This window comes from Haemaphysalis longicornis, unplaced genomic scaffold, assembly GCF_048455015.1.
Source record: "Haemaphysalis longicornis isolate Haplotype H1 unplaced genomic scaffold, Haemaphysalis longicornis Haplotype H1 scaffold_13, whole genome shotgun sequence".
Classification (NCBI taxonomy): Eukaryota; Metazoa; Arthropoda; class Arachnida; order Ixodida; family Ixodidae; genus Haemaphysalis; species Haemaphysalis longicornis.
In genome coordinates, this window is record NW_027526233.1 from 101,862,156 (window position 1) to 101,883,988 (window position 21,833).

The 21,833-nt window shown below is 46.2% G+C and overlaps 1 protein-coding gene across 1 annotated transcript in view; it reads right to left on the minus strand.

Annotated features, from left to right (window-relative positions):
- The window catches only part of LOC144163973 (uncharacterized), a 35,594-nt gene that overhangs the window by 10,559 nt on the left and 3,202 nt on the right, over window positions 1-21,833 (minus strand). The window lies entirely within an intron of this gene.

The following is a 21,833-nucleotide window of genomic DNA, read 5'->3' on the forward strand; positions in this document are numbered from 1 at the left end:
CAAGCGGCAGCGGCCGAACGCGGCGAAGGGAGCCAGATCAACCAGAGGCGTGGAGTAGCCCACCACAACGAAAACCCACAGTAGAGCAACGGGGATGGCGGAGAGGGGGTGCGACAGCGAACATGCTGAAGCTACTGCGACCGACTACGACGCGTCCGCCTCAGCAGCAGCTGTGAAACAACTGCGACCGCACGCAGCTGCCAAAGCAGGTGACGGGCAAGCAGTCATATGTCGAGGTGAATGAAGCGCGCCAGGACGCAGCCCACGCTACCGGCATAACGAATCAACCAGGGGCGTATAGTCACAGGGAGTGTTTCGGTTCTTAAAGCCGGAAATGGCTACAATAATGTTACAGATATCTTTGTGTTCGTTTTTACCAGTGGCCTAAAATACCCCCGAGAAATATTTCTGGCCACGCCATTGCATTCTGCAATACAAAACTAATGCTTGCTCATTCATTGCATCATAAGGAGTGCTTAGGTTGACTCAAATATGCTTACTTTTTGCAAAATATACCAGAGACGATGGCTGACATTTTTATTCATAGAACTACAGAAAAGAAATGTCACCTGACAACATGCGCACTTGTCCACTACATGCTTTTAACAACGGAGGTGTTGTACACGCCATAAGTTCGCCGTTGCAAGAAAAAATACCAAGAACTTGTCGGGAGCTCATAAGAAGGTTCCTCGTGGCGACCGCCGAGTCCCCGGCTCGCGAAGTGCTTTAGCGAAAAAAAAAAAAAACTGCAGCGCTGTTGTCGAGCGATACTGCGCGTGTAAAAAAAAATCCAGTGCAAATGCTGAAAGACACCGTGCTTGGTAGAGTTCACCGCGGCGGCCTCATTCTCTAGAAGCCATTATGTATAATGGGAGACATGGCTACCAGTGTACCATGTTTTTCCGAGACGAGTTGCAGAACCAGCCACCGGTGCCTCGAGTCGATGACGAACAGCTGGCGGTAGTCTATAATGCTGTAGATGACTTTGTATCCGCCTTGAAAACAGGTTAAAAGCGCGTCGTCCTGTGTATTTCCTTTCTTGGTCAACGTCTTTTCCGCGCCTGTTTTCAAGATGAATGAACACCAACTCGCCCGACTTTCCATCCCGTTAAATTTGTATCCACCATTCGCCGCGAAGACGACGACCTCTTCAATGCATATGACGGCGATTACTAGCACCGCGACTATGAAAATAAACAATGATCAAACTTAAAGACACCATGCAGACAAAACACAAGTTGGGTTCATTCGAAAGACTGACTCGTTAGAATCATACTGGCACCACTTTTAACGTACACTTCGCTCAAATAAGCTATATAGTTACGAAAAAAAATTATACCATCTTCCTGAGGGGAACCGTGAGGTGCTGCGAAGCATCGCAGAGTTCCAATCCAATCCAATCCAATCCAGTCCAATCCAATCCAAGCCAAGCCAAGCCAAGCCAATCGAATCCAATCCAATGCCCCTCGCGAGAGAGTATTCGCTATCGGAGAGGAGAGGGGGTGAGCGGCGGAGAGCGCAGCTGGCGCGGCGAGGAGAATGGGGGAGGGGTGGACGCCGACAACGCCGACAACAACGCCGGATGGATGCAGGGACAAGGCGAGTGAATGAGATGCGTCGCATCTAAAAAGGAATGGCCATGCGACCCACAAGCTCATCTCCCGCAAAAGAACCTATGATGCCATATGTGCCCAGCTGTGCGATTGGCTCAAGCGGGCAATAGGAAACTCAAATTAGGTATGTCTTATTAGCTGCCGAACAAACTATTTGCGCTTAAATCTAATGCATATCCATTTGACAGCAGCAAGAGTGATGCGGTAAGCAATGAAAGTGGCGAAAACACACGTAAGCATAGAAGTACCGATGCGCACTGCTGTTGGTACTGGCGCATTATGCTCGTTTTAGTTGCACAGCACTCCGCCTGTTTGAAGTTGTCTTACACGACACTTGCCGATTGGCGTAAGCGACGTTGTCTTGCGTACCGCTGTTTGTCGAGCATACCCCATGTTTCACGAAACCGTTACTTTCTGCAGTAACAATAACAAGCCAGGGGCAAATACGGTCAAAAACAAAGCAACGGCTGTCAACGGTCCGTGGATGAGTATAGTAGCGCCATCTGGGAGGACTGACCGCAAGCAAGGCTGCGGTGCCGAATGGCGCAGTGGAAGTTCATTTGAATACGCGCAATTATAACTTCATTGCTGACGTTCCGAAAACACACCATTTGGCGGGAGAATCAAAATTCATTTATTTCTTAATTGATTAATTTCTAAAGGAATACGGCATCATTTCCTGCCGGACGAGCGCTGGAGGCACTATGAAACGCGAAACCTTTCAAATAAGACAAACTTGTATTTTGTCTGGATGGCCCCTTTAAGTATGTGTCCGGCAATGCTCACCTACAACAGCTTCCCCATTCAAAGTCTTGTGCTTGAGTGCAAGCTTTCCTGAAATATATTAAAGGCAGTACTTTGTGTGCTTTTGAACTGGCAAAATTTTACTCTTTCTAATTGTATGCCCGTCTGAGAAGCAAATTTATCATCACGCAATTCCCGTACTAATATGTAATACACAGAGAAAAATTAACCCCGAAGCGCTGATTCGTCTGTTATCAGAACACAAAGGCTAGCAGTAACAGACTCACGCAAACAATTTACGGTTGGTTACAAACAAAAAATTGTCTGTTGACTCAATCGCCCCGAAAAAAATTAAAAAGCAATTGAGGAAAACGTTTAAGCGAGCAAGCAACTATAAATTGAGTAAATGATTCATTAAGAGGACAATATTAACCTTATTTGGCGACAAACGTCAATACATAACTATCAACAACAATCTAATTAGTGTCGCATCATGGCGGTGATAGGAGCAGTCATAGTTGATTTAACCGAAGCGGCCGAACCGCAGCCGCTTACTGACCAGCCAGAGTCACTGTTAATTATTATTAATGACTCTGGCTAGTCAGTGAGGGGATTAGGTTTCGCCGGTTGGGCAAAATTTCGACAGAATGATCAGTTTGCAGTTGCGAAACGGCACTAGCGAGGATTGCTGTATTACATAAGAGCAGTCTGTCTTGATTTTTACCCAACATTGACTCTGGCTAGTCAGTGAGCGGAAGCGGTTCGGCCGGTTGGGTAAAATCAGCTATGACTGCTACCATCGCCGCCATGACGCAACACTAATTAGATAATTGCTCATCTGATATTTGCGATGTTCCCTTGATTGAAAGTAGGTAAACGCTCAGTTTTCGCGAGAGCAAATGAAGGAATTCGCGCTGAAAAACAATGTTCTAACGCGAAAATACAGACAAAGCTGGCACCCGATGCTCGTGCTCGTGGCTCTGCCGCTAAGCTCCCACAGTCCCAACCAGTGGTGCGCCCGCAGAGCGAACGCTGCCATACTGAACTCTGCTAACCCCCAATGGGCGTACTAGTGTCACTAGATAAGGTCTGGTGACACTAGGGTGTACTGAGACCCAAGGGGAACAGTGCAGGTGGGCGGATGTGACGGGATAGGTAGTCACGTGGCAGTGAGGCAGAAGACTATTGTCTTTCGATGACATTTGCAACGACGCGAGTAGATGTGCGGCAAAATGTTTACTCACTAGTGTGGTGCATATTTTTAATGACGAAACCCCTTTTACAGATCTGAACGGAGCCCTGTGCTGTATAATGTGCATCTAGTTGTCGCGGAACGACAGCTGCCTCGAGGAAAGGATCAGGCACGAAACGAGGTGGCCGCGTGTGCTTGTGTTTTTTTTTGTGGCGCTAGGATAGCTAATTTACCAAAGAGTGCCATTTTACGGATGGTACAAAACTGAAATGTGGCTTGAATGTCGAGCAACCCAAGGAGGTCCTGGTGGAATGAGGACTGCAGGCGGGCGTGAGAGGCCCAGAACAAAGCGTGGGGTGTCCTTCGCGGGTACCCCACGTCGGATAATCTCATTTCTTTTAAACGGCAAAGGCTTTTGGGAAGCGTGTGAATCGTGAGGCGAAAAGCGGGAGTTGGCGCGCTTTCCTCACTTCCATCAATTCATACACAGACACACACAAAGTCTGGACACGAATACGAAAACTAAAAGGACAACGGACACACATCCTGCCCCTTGTAAGTGCTACAGGGGACAACACTGGAAGACCAGGCTAACATACTAGCACAACAGTTCCAACAGGTGTCTGGTTCAGCACACTACACAAACACTTTCATGCAACACAAAACATATGCAGAAAAGAAGCCGTACGTGACGAGAACAAGTCGAATTCTGCCTACATCTCTGAATTCACACTTCATGAGCTGAAGGTTGCTTTTGCCACTTGTAAGCCTTCAGCTCCAGGGGCAGACAGCATTACATACACTATGACACAACACCTACACGCAGATACTCTTGAGATACTCCTACACCTATACAACCAGATATGGCTTTCGGGGCAGCTTTTTGGAGGGAGGCCATAGTTGTGGCCTTTCTGAAGGAGGGGAAAGATCTTTCCTCTCGCGCCAGCTAGTACCCATTGCCCTGACAATCTGCCTGTGTGAGCTCCTCGAGAAGATCATAAACCATAGGTTCGTGTACTTTTTGGAGTACAACATTCTTCTCGAGGGCTGCCAGGCGGGCTTCAGGGCGGGGCGATCCACCAACGACCAGCTGGTTGGTTTAGAATCATACATAAAAGATGCCTTTATACACAAGCAGTACCGCATGACCGTATTTTTTGAAATAGAGAAAGCTTGTGATACGGCATGGCGTTACGGCGTTCTTGCAGATATAAAATCCTATGGTGTAACAGGTAACATGTAAAACTATCTGGATAGTTACTTGTCCGAACGAACATTTCGTGTCAGAGTCGGGTCGGTACTTTTGAAAGTTCACATTCAAGAAAATGGCGTACCTCATGGTGGAGTTTTGAGCTGCACGATGTTTATTATCAAGACTAATTCTCTTCCGAAGGCATTGCCTCCATATCTCCTGTTTAGTCTATGTGGATGATGTAGAAATATCTTTTAAATCTGTTAACATGTCCATATGTGAACGTCAGGTACAGCTTGGGTTATACAAACTTTCTCGCTGGGCAGACGAAATGGTTTCAAACTTATCCTGCGAAAAGTACCTGTGTCGAATTCTCAAGGCAGTGATGTGATGGCTGCGCTGATTGCGCCTAACAGCGCCGACAGGCAAATCCTGCTACATCCTGCTACAAGGACTCTGATTTCAAGCAATCTGCGCCAATCTTGCGCCGAAGCTTCGTTTCGCCGGGCTTCCTGGATGTGGCGAACTCTTTATGCCACGAGCGTTGAAGAAGAGGGAATCTTGGAGTGTTTTCTGCTCGCGAAAACGCGCCGCGCACGCCACAGGCTCGCTGACGCTGCCGCGGAACACCCGCACGCTGCGCGCGGCGCGGCCGGCGGCGGCAACATGGCGGCGGCTTCGGCCGCGAAGTGGTGTGGGGATCTCGAGCGACTGCGTCTAACAGCGCTCTAAAATGCTGCTCAAGGCACACACGAAGTTGCTTGTGCGGTAAAAGAGCTTATAATGGGGGCCAAAATGGTACTATAAACCATCATCCACGCCGCTAGTGAAAGCGCCCATGCAATATCTGCCGGTGTAGTAAGCCTAAACATCTCTGCCTTAGGCAGCTGGCTGTTTCGAGCGCTTCGAAACTTTCGCCATGAGTCGCACGCCTCCCCATTGGGGCAAGTCGGCAAGCTTTACCCGGTGTCGCGCGCGTCGCGAGTTAGTTTCTGACCGAGGTTGAAGGTGCCGCGGACGCGATATCGTCGACGCGGGCGTGAAAATATCGGGCTCGCAACGCTGACGCGCACGAATCGCGTGTAAAAAAGCGCCATGTGGTTCACGCTTTACTATCTGCTTTGCAATAAAGCTCGGCGAGTTAGCACAGGACCGCAATAATTGAAGATTAATAGGAGAGGCCTTTGCCCTGCAGTGGGCGCAGATAGGCTGATGATGATGATGATGATGATGATGATGAAAGCTTGGCAGGAGTTCACGTGACTAACTTCGAGGGGTCGAGATGGAGAGGGCATTGCAAGGGTAGCTAACGGGAAAGGGGAAAGAGATGAAAGTTCAAGATGTCTTAATTTGGGACCGGCCGGTTCATTGAACAGTTTAGAGCTTCGAAGAAAGTGATCTTGCCTGACTCAACATGTCGTTTAGGAGGAACGAATCGTGAAGAATGTGGTCGACGTTTTCACTCATTTTTTTTGTCTTCGTTTCAAATAACTTAGCCATCATAGGTGACCCTATTTCACAAGCCGGGTGGGCGCTTCATGAAGACAGTCTTATCGCTCAAAAAGCAGAGAGTTTTTGTTGTTGCAAACCTAGTCCCCTGAAAATGGGAAAGCGAGTGTAGAAGTCGGAGAGAACATGTAGCATCATTCTGAGAACCCGCAGAGAAACAGGCATTTAGGCTGCGCGCTAGAAGCTTTTACATAAAATGCACTCAGTACATTTTGTCGCATGTCACTGTGTTCTGTTCATTATGGTTTTACGAAACGTTCTGTAGCCTACCGATTGGAATGGTACCACGATAGTCATTTTTAAAATGAAACTTCAAGTTTTTTCATGATCTGTTGGCTCATGCAGTGAATGCATGTACACACTCGCACGAACTTTTTCGGTGCCTGTCTTGAGGCATTTCATAGTCACTGCTAAAAGACATCTGTGCAGCAGAAACTCGTCTGCACCGAAGGCATTTTACTTGTTTAAACATTTGTGTGTGTCCTGGATGCTGCTTTTGGGGCTCCTCCCGGTTGTTTTACTGCCCTTCAAGCAATATTATTCAAATCTTAAGGCTCGTTCTGGCTGCTCCAAAAGCCGATTTTGCTGTTCCAAAACCTACTTTTGGCTGCTTCAAAAGCTGCTCCAAAATGGCTCGCCCTAATTACATCACTGTCAGGGAGACGCGGCGTAAAGACCGATCCTGTAATGAATCTCGATGGTGACCCAATTCCTGTTGAAAAGGAACACAAGTTTTTGGGTGTGGTGATGGACGAAAAACTCACATTCATCTCTCACATCAAACAACTCAAACAAAAATGTCCAAAAACAATGAATATGCTGAAAGTCCTATCTCACCAATCATACGGTGCAGATAAACAACTCCTACTGCGCCTTTATACAGCTTTGGTAGGGTCTCGCTTGGATTACGGAAGTGTTATCTACGGGCCGGCCACAAAAACAACGCTAAAAATGCTCGACCCAGTGCTGCACTTGCGGATTAGCTTTTCGTGTGGTGCTCTCCGTACAAGCCTTGTCCAAAGTATGTATGTGGAACGCGACAAATGGGACCTGGAGTACAAGCGAACTTAGGTTGATATTTTATATGCTTGCTAAATCTCATCAATCGATAACCATCCTTTTAACTTGTTTTTATGGATGGATCCACATCAAAGCTCTTTTTAAATCGCCCATCTCTTTCTGTGCCTTTCTCACTTAGGGGGAGAGGGAAAGCTTTTGAACTGTCAATTACCTTCTTGGACACGTTCAAAACATCTACTATTGATTTTATAGCCCCCTGGCAATATCGCCCTGTGTCGTGTTATCTGTCGTTTACACAATTACAGGAAAATATGGTACCACAAATAGCGATTTTGCAGCATTTTCAGTATCTGCAGCAAAAATACCAGGCTGCAGAATTTTTTAGCGATGCATCGAAAACTGCCATCGTGATGTCTTGTGCTGCGCACGGACCAAACTTTAAGGCCTCTACATCAATGCATGTAAATACGAACATCTTCACGGCGAAAGCATATGGCATTTTTCTTGTTGCTGGTCCTGTTGTTCAACTTTAGATTCAAAAGTCAGTCATCTACCCAGATGCACTCAGCGTTGTATGTGAATTAGCATCCCAAAAGCCTTCCAAAAATCACGTCATACATCTAGTTTTTAAGACTTTAATGTCAGCGTATGCCAAAAATCTCGAAGTGATTATATGTTGGGTACCGGGTCACTATGGGATTGCAGGAAATGAGACCGCGGACCAAATGGCCGCTGCTGCGGCACACACACAGTGGACATAACAAAAATACCCTACACCGACCTCAAGCCACACATAAGACAACACCTTCGCAGAACGTGGCAAGCCAACTGGAATACACAGACAGACAAGTTACACCTAATGAAACCACACATAGGACCATACACTACTGACTCACAACAGATTCATCGAAGTTTCCCTAGCTAGATTACGGATGGGCCACACACACGCGACACACTCCCATCTGCTCACTGGATCTCCAAGACCCATGTGTAGCAGGTGTGGGGAGGGCCTGTCCGTAAGTCACATTCTAATTACACGCCAAGCACTCCACACAACAAGACGCAAATACTTCCCTTCACTATACAGACAACCCGTTCCACTACACCCAGCATTATTTTTAGCGGATGACCCCATGGTTCCTCTACAACGCACTTTTACGTTTCTTAGTGAAATAAAACTTTTACACCTCATTTCCTATCACGCATAGTCTTTTAGACCTAATTTTATACCACGCACTATCACCAGCTGGCCTTATACACCAGCCATCATCACTATCTCTTACTGATTTCACTTCCGTTTTTTGTTGGATGATTTTAGTTTGTCTTCACCCCTCATACATAACCACTGTTTGGCGCTTTTTGCCCTAGTTGGCCTTGCGCCATAAACATCCAACCATCATCATCATCATGAAATGTGGCTGAAAAAAGAGTGCGGTGGGTAGGATGCGATGAAAAATGTGCGGTGGGTAGGATGCGATGAAAAGTGATTTGCGGACCTTGGCCCGTAATTGCACCTAAAGGTGCCGATAACAAATGCTGATGATGATGCTAAAAACTGCACAGAAGTTTTGGCTGACACGAAACGAAAACGTAAATTATAATAAATGTGCTATCATGTCTGTCTCTAACAAAAAACACCCTCTTCTTTTTAACTACACCGCCGATGGTAAAACATTAACACGGGTCAAAGATTTCAAATACCTCGGTCTTATCATATCCGATGACCTCCATTGGGACAAACATATTGATACCATATCCAGCAAAGCAATGTCGGCACTTGATTATTTAAAACGATCATTACATAATGCTTGAAGTGACACTAAGCTCCTCGCATATTCTCCCTTATTCTTCCAATTATGGACTATGCAAATATCATCTGGGATCCTTACACTGCTGTTAATCTTCGCAAAGTAGAAAGGGTACAAAATAAGGCAGTGAGGTTCATCTTCAACAGCTATGGAATAACATCGGTTTCTCAGTTAGTTGCCAGAGCAAGCTTAAAACCAATTTCAGCGCGAAATCGTGTTTGTCGATTGCTTTTCATGTTTAAACTGGTGAAAAGGAGGCTCCACAGCAGAACATCGGACTATGTTGAGTTGTCCTCAGGGTACGCAACAAGGCAACGACATGCGTTCAGTTTAGTACCATTTAAGAACCGAAAAAATGTATTTAAGTACTCTTTTATTCCTCGGACCATAATAGACTGGAATGACCTAAATGCACACGTAGTTACAGAAAATGACATTGACAGATTCCAGATTCATCTTGAAAGTTGAAATTGCTGCTGTCAAAGTGTATCACTGCTTCAATTTTGTCCTATTGGTTAGTAGATGACTGTTCGTACATACATTCCTGAAAAAAAAAACATATCTTGCTTCTGATCCATGTTCCTCGCGTTGTGTGATAAATGCACTTTAGTTCAATCTCGAGGCCGAGCTCGAGAAATCGCTGTATTGTTTGCACGGAAGTACTGTGATGTTGTTTTGATGTTTTCTCATCCAAACGTGTACAAATGTATCTATGTATTAACCACTCTGCTACAACCCCTTTCATTGGGGTTAGCAGTAGGGCTGTGCGAATATTCGAAACTTCGAATATTCGATTCGAATTTTTTGGTATTCGATTCGATTCCAACGACACTTTTACGGTTCGAAATATTCGAACCACCCAAAACAAAAAAAAAATAATAAATTCAGAGCGTGTCTCAGCAGCAAAATCACGAATCATATACACGGCGAACGGTACGTGCTTTCGCAGACTGTATCAGTTTTTATTCGTAGTTACAGTGGACTCTCGATGATACGATTCTGGGGGTGCGAATTTCGGGATGATACGAATTTCTGAAAAGTCCCGGCGAAATTACATTTTTTGCAATGGGAAAAATTTCGGCTGTTAAGCGGGATTCACACGACGGAGAAAACCTCTCACGGAGGCGGACGGATATGTGACGTCAACACCACGTGACCGGATTTTCCGTCTTGGTGGCGCATCCACACGTGCGGAGCTGCCCGGAGTGACTAGCAGACGACAGCGCGGAGGAAGCGAGGGCGAGGCTCGCTTCCTCCGCACGAGCCACGCCCTGTGTGCCAAAAACTGGTTCCATTCCCTACGGAGGGCCGCCGCCGCCGAGCGAAAACATGCGGTGGCATTTTCTTTCCCGGAGCATCCGCGGGCGATCCCCACCGAGGGGCGGAGCCTAAAACCGGTCACGTGAGCGGCTCCCGCGGGCCAAACAGAGAGGGGTTCTCCGCCGTGTGCATCCCGCTTTAAGCGGGATTCACACGACGGAGAAACCCTCTCACGGAGGCGGGCGGATATGTGACGTCAACAGCACGTGACCGGATTATCCGGCCTGGCGGCGCATCCACACGTGCGGAGCTATGCGGAGTGACTAGCAGACGACAGTGCCGAGGAACAGGTTCCATTCCCCGCCGAGGGCCACCGCCGTCAAGCGAAAACATGTGGAGGCATTTTCTTTCGCGGAGCCACCGCGGGCTATCCCCACCGAGGGGCGGAGCCTAAAACCGGTCACGTGAGCGGGTCCCGCGGGCCAAAAAGAGAGGGTTTCTCCGTCGTGTGAATCCCGCTTAAATACGAACGGATTTGGGCCGCCCGGTGGAAGATATGAACGAGCCGGCGAGGCACCCGACTGCCGAACGAGCAAGTGACGGCTTTCGCTCCCCTGTTTGTCACTCCTTCTCCAGAAACGGCCGGGCTGTTGTTTTCTGCTCGCGAAAACGCTCTGCGCACGCCCAACGCGCGCTGACACCGCCGGGAAACCACCCCCCGCTGTGCGCGGCGCGGCCGGCGGCGTCAACATGGCGTCGGCTCCAGCCGTGAAGTGGCGCGGGCACTCGTGCGACCATTTCTAAACGCTCTTTAAAATGCGGCTCAAGGGAGACACGAAGCTGCTAATGCGGTAAAGGAGCTGATAATGCACGCGAAAATGGTACTATAAAACATCATCCGCGCCGCTAGAAAGCGCCCGTAAATTATTTGCCGGGGTGCTAAGCCTAACCATCTCCGGCGGAGCAAAGCCGGGTGTCGATCTCATCGCAAGTAGTCAGGCTCCTTCGTTCTGCCGCGCGCGTCGTGGCGCTACTGCGGGCGCGAAATTGTCGATGCGGCCGTGAAAATACAGTGCTCGCAGAGCCGAGGCGAGCGAATCGCGTGCAAAAACGCACCATGCGGTTCACGCTTGGCTGTTGCGGCGTGTAGCGAGCTTGGGCACAGCGAGTGAGGAGACGAGCGCGAAGCTTTACGTGCTCCAGAAAGGACTGCTTTGCGACATGGGGGTTAAAAAAAGCAGAAAAAATCACGAATTTCTTCACGCGAAAGTAAGAGAAGAAATAAACGAAAACTTTTTTCAGCGCTCAATGTTTTGGTCTGTGTTGGTTCATACGAATTTCGGATGATACGAATATTTTTCGCGGTCCCGCGAGATTAGTATAATCGAGATTTTACAGTATCAGCGCGCGGCAATGTGCACGGGCTCGGGCATGCCAGCCACTAGTGTCTCAAGTGAGCGGCTGCTTTTGGTATCTGGTGGAGTCGTGACGAGGAGGTGGTCACTGCTCCCCGAACATGTCGAGCAGTTAACCTTTCTCCATGTTAACATTTAAGTGAATGCAGACCTTAACCTGTTGAGTGCAATGGTATTGTGTAATTCCTAATTTTACTTTGTATAATTTGTTGTGCAATAAAGCTGCACTTTTTGTGTCTCTAGATGGTGAAAACATTAATTTTACAAAAAACAATAAGTATTTGTTTTCGAAAAATATTCGAAATATATTCGATTCGATTCGCACTTTGTTTTATTATTCGAATTCGCTTCGAAATTAAAAAATTGATATTCGCACACCCCTAGTTAGCAGTATTACTAAATAAATAAAATAAATAAATAAAAAGGCAATACCAGGCAAAGGGTCGAATATGTGTTCGTATGCGAAGTTCGTCGTAAAGAAAATGTGCTCGACTAGTGTGTCTAAAGCCCTGTGAAATGTTAGCTCCTGGCAGCGCCGCGTTCTCAGCACTCGACCAGGACAAGCGGTACAAATGCTCTGCAGAGCGGGCCAGAAGGCGCTGCGGGTTGGTATGGAGAGGGGAGGAACGCCCCCATTGCAGCTTCCGGAGACGATAGCATGTGACTTAGCTTTGCCCACGTGATCCGGCGGAAGTTGAAAGGCGGTGTGGGCAGGCTGGGATGCCGAAACACCCGCCCAACACACGATTCGCTTGGAAGGTGTTCGTGTAACCAAACTTCGTAATTTTGAAAACGGCAGAGGAGCAGCGCCGCTAAGTGCAGCGAATGGGGGTAAAAGAGAGCAAGGACACTATTACACTCGATTTTAAGTTTGGAGCAATGACGCTATGGGAGACAGTGTCGAATGGAAAGGGGCACAGCCTGTCGGCTTTGTTCATTGCGTATTTATGAGGTGGTAAAATTAGCAGCCCTGATGTTTTCGTGTTGTGCTGTCGTAAGAAAATTACAGTTACGTCTAGCAAACGGCTCTTCTTAAAAGGTGTGTGTTTTTGCTGGACCATTTATAAATGTTTCTTTTCTCTAAAGGGCATCACAAACCCTTCAGATACTTCGTTGAGTAAAGTAAAAATTTTAATGGCAAAGCCACCGAATGTTTTTGCTTCGTCTTTGTCATGCTTAGAGTCAGTACGTCCGTGTCTTCGTGTAACCATTTCGGAGTTTTCAAATTGTGGTGCCCTGCACAGTAAAAAACGGCAAGAACGAACTAAAAAACAATATGTCGGTGAATATACACAAAATGTTTGGATGCTCTGTAGCTGCCTTTCGCTTCCACATAAACGTGGAAGCAGTGAGTCGGGAGGTAGTTTTTGTAAAGACAATATAATGACTCGCCGAAAATCTTTCCTCCAGACAGCGCCGTGGGATCCTAGGCTTCATGTCACTAGTCTATATTCATAAATGGAGCAGTAAACCTGCTTTTACCGCTTACCATAGGCGCCGAATTGCTAAGTTTCGGATCCGAATTTATTGCACCGAAGCCACTATATTATAAAGGGCGCAGTGGAGGGCTAGGGAATAGTAAGGACAAATGATGATGATCCTTGGAAGTTCAGTCTCTTGATAATGCGAGTCTTTTGCATCCGTGAGAGAAAGATTTACAGCAGCTAGGGATGAAACCGCAGACGTCACAGGAGAGTACGACGCCTTATGATTGTACAGCGCGGAGCGACGTTGTTGAATTAAGTTTGAGTCGACGCGCCATTCGTACCGGAGGCTGGAAATCTGGTTGATTGTCCTCGTCGTCATTGAGCTTGTAGAAAGGTGCGCGCGGATAAAGTGACAACTGCTGAAAATAAGAAAAACCGGAAAAAAGTGGTTAGCCCTGCCGATGGCATAAAAATCACACAAAATTGCAGTTCACAAGAAAAATCCTTCGCAGTAACAATAACGTTCAGCAAGCACGCAACAAAGAGCTACAAAGGCTGCTACAACCGTTAATCGAGGAGACGATCCGGTGTGCGGCTATTAAAATAACCAGCCAACTGAGCGTGTGTTCAAAACGGCGTCGTCATCGCATGAGGAGCCAGCCTTCAGCAGAAGTCCCAATACGAAATTTATTGTGTGCTGCTACGGAAACGTGATGCTCCAACATGGAAGTGTCTCTGCAGCTTGGGCATGCCACTCCGCTCTTATTTCTAATCCCAATACCAAGAAAACAAATAAGCGCGTTGTGTTTCGCAGTTACCGACGCGCAAGTGGGGTGTGCACCTCCATCGTTTTAAGCGCTGCCTGGTAGCGAGCGCCGACGTTTGATAGAATGTTAACAAGGCAGCACTACATTGCGGTATTGTAAGCAACGTTACACTTCGTGTTGAACAGCGCCAGCTGATGTTACACACTGCTTTGCGCTGCCCTCAATTTGCGGTCGCGCGCTGAATCCAGGGAAAAATCCAGCGGCCGAACAGGACACGCATTTTCAATACCGACAGCCAGCGCGGCATACGGGGCGCGTCCTTTAATGACGTGATAGCTTTACGACCAATCAACTAAGGGGTGCAGGCGGTGCGGGTCTGCTTGGGCGAATGGCGCGAACCTTACAAAAAACATAATTTCCATTCAACCGGGATAAATCAGCATTAAATTCGCAATCGGCGGTCAGGAAGTGTGAGAGGTGCCTTCTGACCGAACTTTCTTCAAATGGGATAATCTTTCTGTTTGTTTCGGTGCGTGTAATATTACAGCTGACTGCAATAATTGGCTTGCGCTGCCTTTCCACCATTCAACAGCTCTACCCCCAATTGCGAAACATTGGATCTAAAAAAAAGAATTAGGGGTGTTAAGGAAAGCCTAAATTGTTTATAGCGACCCAGAATTATTCACTTCTTCAAAGAATTTAAAACCAATATTCCGCGTGAGAGGCACCAGTAATTCAAAATATAGGTTTTCTTTATTGAAGTGTTCCTTTTCTCCCCAATAACAATGACTACAATGTTAAAGCTAACTTTAAAGGGACGGACAACCGATTTTTGTCGCGTATATGTTCTCTAGCTCATATGAAAGCCAGCGTTTTATGTAGCCCGGTAACCACAAACCATTTCTAAACGAGTGGTGGAAATAATTTTAATTTGGCCGCAAACTTCCTGAAATCGGAAGGGTGGCGGTTCGTAGTGTCGAAACTTGACACGACAATATGTGTCCCTGTCACGTGACCTGCACACCTAGCAGCTACTGTAACTGCTAAAACGTTTATTTACGCATTGAAAACATTTCAACACGAGTATTTGTACAAAATGAAATTGTATATGTATTTCTAAACATTATTTTGAAAATTTTAAAGACACGCCGCCCGCCGTCGCTGGGGTGCTCTCAACTGAGCCTCCATGCCCAGAATCAACGGCAGCGTTCAGTAAATAGACCCAGTGAAGGAGCTTTGGCGATTCTGCCTGACTCAGGGGCGTTTGTTCTGCCAGAATATTTGATTTCAGTTTCCAAATACGGCAACGGCAGCTTAAAAAAAAAAAAGTTGCCCCCGGGGACAATCGAACTTCCCACCTCCACAACGTGAAGCCAGATTCTACGTATTGTCTATCCCAACAGATGGCGCGTTCGTGCAAAATAGACCGTTTCATTAAAAAAAAAACACGTAAAGGAACAGGAAAGCCTTGCGATTGAAACTTTTTTAGCTGGGGACAAGTTTTTAAATATCGCTTTTCATTTCGCACACAGACAAAAGTATGTTGCCGAGCTACTCTGTCATGGTTGCCAGCATTATTTTTGGGAGGGACACATACGGCTCGTAGATCTAAAAAATCCGATTTAAAAGGTTCTTGGGCGTTATCAGCAACACCGTTTCTCGTCAAGGTGCTTTGAGTAATGCTCTTTCATTTGGGATAGAGAATATAGACTCGACAAAAATCGTTTGTTTGTCCCTTTAAACAATTTTTCTAAATACTGAGGGAAACAGATGAAGCAAGGATGACTATCCAGCCACATTGTCGCTCAGCCTTTATTGTAATTTCCAGCCGCCAACCAGCGTGACCACGAAGAACTGTATGTACGATTGCATCGGTGCTTTTAATCACGTTTGTTTGTGCTCCTCGAATGTCAAAATAAAGTAAAAACATATCAGTTTTTAGAACTTTTATATTACGCTACCGCTGGCTTTGTGCAGCATACAAGGTTTTCAATATTATGTTTATTTTACGAAAACAATGTTCTTCGAGGTCAAAGAACAGTTGATTGATTAATAATTAGGGTAGTACTTTAGAATAAAACACGGTAAAACTGAGTCTTCCTTGGCTCTCTGTGAGCAGGAGTGGCGGTGTTTTGTGTGCGGGGATTTCATAGCGTACAATGCGTTCCACTGTGTTGAGGGAACGGGTAAGTTCATTTCTTACGGTCGCACAATGCACCTTAAAGCTAACGTAAATGCGCATTGGTTGCCTCCCGCGGTGCCGAGGACCAAAGTTTTGCGGCACACCCGTCTTCACACCTGCGTGACAGAGTTGGCAGACTTTCTGAAACACGCGGTCTTTTCCCCATTAACAGTGGACCGTACTGTACAAAGGGATTGACTTAAGCTGGTTGTTAGAAAGACTGAGTTGTACGAAGTTTAAAGTTATAAATAAGATCAAGGGGGCAGTGCCACTATATGATTATCGTATGACTGCTTATCTTGATTATCTTATGTAGGAATATTTTATTATGAATAACACTCCCCAGTCTAAAATTACAACAGGAATACCACAGAAATGTAACAAGAATTCCTGTCGTATGACAGAAAACTATGTTGAGACAACCAAGCGATCTGTTGAGACAACCAAGTGATACGACACACATTTATGTCGTAACGACAAAGTCAATTTTCTCAACGACAAACATTCCTGTAGTCACAACAGAACTGCCTGTCGCTACGACCGCCATCATGCTGTCGTGACATAGCTGCAGCTTCCAGAATCACGACACAGGAATACGGCACGACACTCAAAAACACGACAAACTACAGGAGTTTTTCTTGTCATTGTCGACTGGGTGGTAGCGCTGAAATTTTATTTTTTTGTGAGCCTCCGACTAACCGCCAGAAAAGCCGACGGTGGCGTCCATGCAAACGTTTTCTTATGAAAGCAGACGGTTAGGCTTCACGGGCAGCACAGCTTCGATCATTCAAAGTGAGGCCGTAGTGAAAGGCAGACAGCGCTTAAAACCAAATTATTGCGATCAAGACCCTTATGCCTTTCTGCGACTAGCTGTGTAACTTACGTAGACAATACATCATTTTAAACTCACCGGCCAGAGAACGCAGATTTCTAATCTATACACGCCGAGGGATAAGGATGCAACGCAATACTTCGCTTCTTCTTCCGCTTTATCTTTCACATATTTAGGGAAGCAGCGCTTCATTGCTACTGTGGGGGATTGTCCAAGTCTTGAACATGTTTACTTAATTGATTGATTGATTGATCACGATCATTAACGTGCCGGCGCTACACAGGCGATGATGCACGCCGTAGTGGAGGGCTGCGGATTAATTTTTACCACCTGGGGATCTTTAATGTGCGGCGAAATCTCGAACACACGGGCGTTTTCGCCTGTCGTCTTCACCATAAAAGCGGGCGCAGCGGCCTGTAAACAAAACTGCGTCTTTGGGCTCCGCAGAACAAAGCCTTAGTCACCGGGCTACCTCGGCTGGTGGAACATAAGTTTTCTAAGTACTGTACTATGATGATGACAAAATCACACAGCGAAAAAAACTTGTTTTTGAGCTTTATATATTTGACGTTTTGCTGTACTGTGTTAGTTACTATACTCGCGAACTACTTTTTGTGGCCATGCAGGCCAAGCAATGCGGACAAAGCCCCCGTCCATGTGTCACAGCGGCAAAGAGTTGTGGCGTTCGTTCAATTTGGTTTTAAGTGCGAATGCAGTTCTTAAGCGACCCTGAACCTGCGTTCACCGGCGATGTCCGCATAGCATACCCACCTGGGGGATTGGCCAGGAATCTCCTCGTCTTCCTTGGCAACGGGGGGAGATGGGCGCGCGCTGCCTGGCCGCTGACATGGCACATACCCACGTGGGGGATTGGCCAGGAATCGGGCGTGAGAAGGGCTAATGCACCCGCTTAAAGAAGTACTGACACGAAATTTCAAAGCTGAGATCCGCTCTAGCAATCAAGTACAACGACAACACAAATAGGTGTCTGTGAATAAATGCATCTTTCTTTCTTTGTAGTTGTGTGTGTGTGTGTGTGTGTGATCTCTCTTTCGCGAACATTACCGAACCGCGCGAATTCAACTCGTGCATTCGCACTTTCACATTCTTCCCCTCGGGGAAATGCGGGGAATTTTTAGTTTTGCCTGGCTAACTGTTTATAATGCAACGCTCCGGGGCGTTTTGTTTTCCTATACATCGTATTAACCGAGGCGTTGGAATCGTACGTCTTACACACAAAAAAACTGATGCATGAAAGTACGTTTCGCATGATGTATTGATGTCGCGCGCATTCTTCGCAGCGTCAAGGAGGAAGAGGAAATGGACATTTGAAAGGATTTGACAAGTAAACGCGAAAACATTAACTTGTCTCCGAGTTTGGCCGCTCATTTTTACCCGAAGTTTTCAATCCTGGCAGGGCTGGCACATTTAAGCACTCTTGTAGGCCGATTACCCGTCATCTAAATGCCGCACTAATGGAAACTGATGCGCTTAGAGTAGGATTTGATTGACAGAAGCGTATATCCGTCACCAATGCCAGGCTTCGGCAAGGCCTGCAGAACAGCATTGTTGGGGTAACTTTGCTTGCAACGCCTGCGCAGCACCGAAGAACTCGACGGTTCACAGTCATCGCATTCGTCATTGACATCAAATTCACATATGAGAGTGCTCCATGAGGGAATTCGCAGTACGACGAGGTCTGCAGGGCATTGGGATTTCTCTAAAAATTCTGACAAGAGCATCTACGTGTCTATATCAGAATATATAGATACCCGAAAATCGGGCCCAATGGTATACCTCAGGGCGGTGTCCTGAGACTGACTTTAACGTTGCGTGGATGCAGGCGCTCTCCACCGCTGCTGAGAGCGCGTGCATCCACGCACCCTAGACTCTTAAAGACGATAATCTTTCTAGGGCTACTCAAATTCAAAAATTTTGATCTGTCCGTCTTTATGTCTGTCTGGGTGCAGCTGTACTTCGCCATCTTGCCACAAGTTGATCTTACTTGAACGAGCGGTTTATATAAGCAGGACATTTTTATTATAACAAACCTAGAAACATGGTCCCTCTTTGTCAACATTGCTGGGTAGAAAATAATATTAGGCTTATTTGAACAACAGTGTATGCAGTGTTCTTTCAATTAAAAACATGCACCCCTCCGTCTAACGACGACGATGGTTAAACGCGAAGCTTCCTCGGGATGGATTGTTTGGTTGGCCAATCTCACACTGCGAGTATGCGGTACTCTGGAGGTACGCACCACTCTTCCAGAATACCCACCGCAACTCAGGGGTGTGCACTCCGTAGTTTTAACGTTTGGGTTTGGAGTGAACGGCGCGAATCGGTGCTTGCTGCTTGGCGTTATGTAGGCAATTTTTTAAGAGGGTGCCGGTTTGAGGTGCCGAACCCCAAGATGTGACGTTAGGCCTGACGTCCTACACCTCAAAATGAGAAGTTAGGCTTAACGTCTTGTGGCTGACTGCCTTATTGCACACAGAGCCACGCCATTCTCGTTCTACGTCGGCCTGTGGCTAACGGTTGTCGATGATCACATCAGAACATTGCATTAGGCCTATTTACGTCGCGCTGTCGCACGCCTGTGTCACCTCCTCCCTCTGTTGCCCATCAACCATTCGCCTTTCACCAAGCTTCGCGTGGAACCGTTCTAATTTCTCTACACTTCACCCACAATAATCATCATCGTCACAGAAAGTTGGCTTTTCTGCAGGGCGTATTCGCGTTACAGGCACCATCAGTGTGAACACTAAACCTGTAATTTAGAAGATGTGCGCTCTATTTCTGTCACAGCAAAGTAAAATAAAACGCGTTGAAACCATATATTTTAACACTAAAATGCAAACAAGGTTGGCGGCCCAGCATTGCGCTTGTGAAGGCGGAAAGTTTGAATTACACTGCGAAGCGTAAAATTTGAGTTGCACCGCATCAAATCATCAAGAGAGGAGTGAAACAGAGAGTGGAGGGCCGTGAGGAGCCGCAGCAAAGAGCAGAGAACTGCGCCACATCCCCGTTTGGCGAATCACCGCTCTGCACTTCCGAAAGCTTTCGTGCTGAGGTGAACTGCTTTAGTTGTTTTTCAAGCGGTGTCGATTTCATCGACGAGAAAGGATGCCGCAACCTTCACACTCTGAATTACCTGGCTATCGCAGCTGTGCGCCTGGGCTGATGCAAGACAGCAGAACGCACCTCTCCACCTAGTCGACCCCAGATGCAGCTTCAGGATGCCGCGTGGGCTTAATAATCGTTAGGATGTTACATCTGGCGTGGTTGTATGTGGCTTTTCTAAGACATTACCTGTTTCAAATTCAGCAGGCTTCTTCACCACATTGCTGCGACACACAATAAGGCATCAAACATGTCGTCTGTGTATGCTTAAAATACACGTGCCGTAACAGGCCCTGTCTTATGTCTGTGTAGGCCGTATCGCGTCGAACTTCAGGCGAGGGTTATTTCGGTAACTTTGTGCCGTGGAAATCACTCTTCCAGCTACCAACACTTTATTGGCGTTCCTGCGCAGCGCACGCTTGGACACACTTTTGAGATAATTTGATCGTTAGTTATTGCTAGTTCGTACTACAAATCAGTGTAAGTTTTCAAAAACTCTATTTATTCTTCTTCAGTGCAAAGATCTCGGTCGAAAACCGGAACGCGGACGTGGCAGGCTCCTTCGTAATGCTTGAGACAGTCTTGAGGAACTCTGTGCGCCACAGATCGCTTCACCCAAAGCGCGCAGTCTGCAACGAAAAGGGAACGAAATGCTCTTAACCAAACTTTTGCTTTATAAACAAAGTTTTCTGTGAATGTGTCGTTATTCTTTATTTTGCTTTCTACGCAGTATTTTTCTGTACTCATCAAATGCTTTTAGTCTTAACGTAATTGGGGCACATATACGACGTCCAAACCTGCATCTACATTATAGAATGTACAGTAAAAAAGGCCACCCGAAACAATGATAGAGTACAGAAACTTTTAGTTTCCACTGTGTTTAGCGTTTTTTCGTTGTTATTTGCCATTACGTGCGCCAAGTTTCATACCACGTGACGACAAACACAAGGTGATCTGTTGCTTTTGCTTCGCATCATTCAGGTAAGCCCCAAAGTAATTTTTTTGTGATTTTTTTGCCATATTGCAAACTTTAAAATTTTCGACTTACTTTCTATAAAGTTATAAGCAAAATTACATCATTTTGGCTGATTTCATAAGAACATATCCAGTGTATTACTTTGTATATCCAGTGTATTACTTTGTAAAAACACATAGGCAGTGGACCATCCAAACTATATATATCGCCTTCGTTGTTTTCAGTTCAGCGATCAACAGATAACGCTTCTGTACTTTGATTTCTCATTTATAAAAATCTGGGCTTTTAATTAAGTTTACTATCTCAATATACCAGCATGAGGCGTTTGCCTGCGCAAGTTGCGCATCTTTTCTGTAACTTTGAATCTATATGCTCACTCCTGTAATAATCCCCCTTGGGAATTAACAGTATTGTGTAAATAAAATAAAAAAAATAAAAAAATGAGTACTGATCGGTTGATTGCGGTGTTTAATACGCCGTAACTACACTGTGGCTATTAGGCGCAAGGATGACCAGGCTGTACTTTTATGAGTCCTTTGTACGCTGCTCTCATACAATCAAGAAGTATCGTTCTCCCTTAAATAGTATTGGAAGTTGCTGCAACTAAAGGCTGTAAGTCCGACAAGAGCTGGGTTGTAGACAATTGAGTGGACCAGTGCCCGGGGTGAAAGTGATAACTTCATTATAAAAACCTAGTACCACCAAGTTTCTGCAGGGTTGAACCTAGCAAGAAGGTTCAAATGTTCGTTTCTGACATTTCATTGTAGTATAGA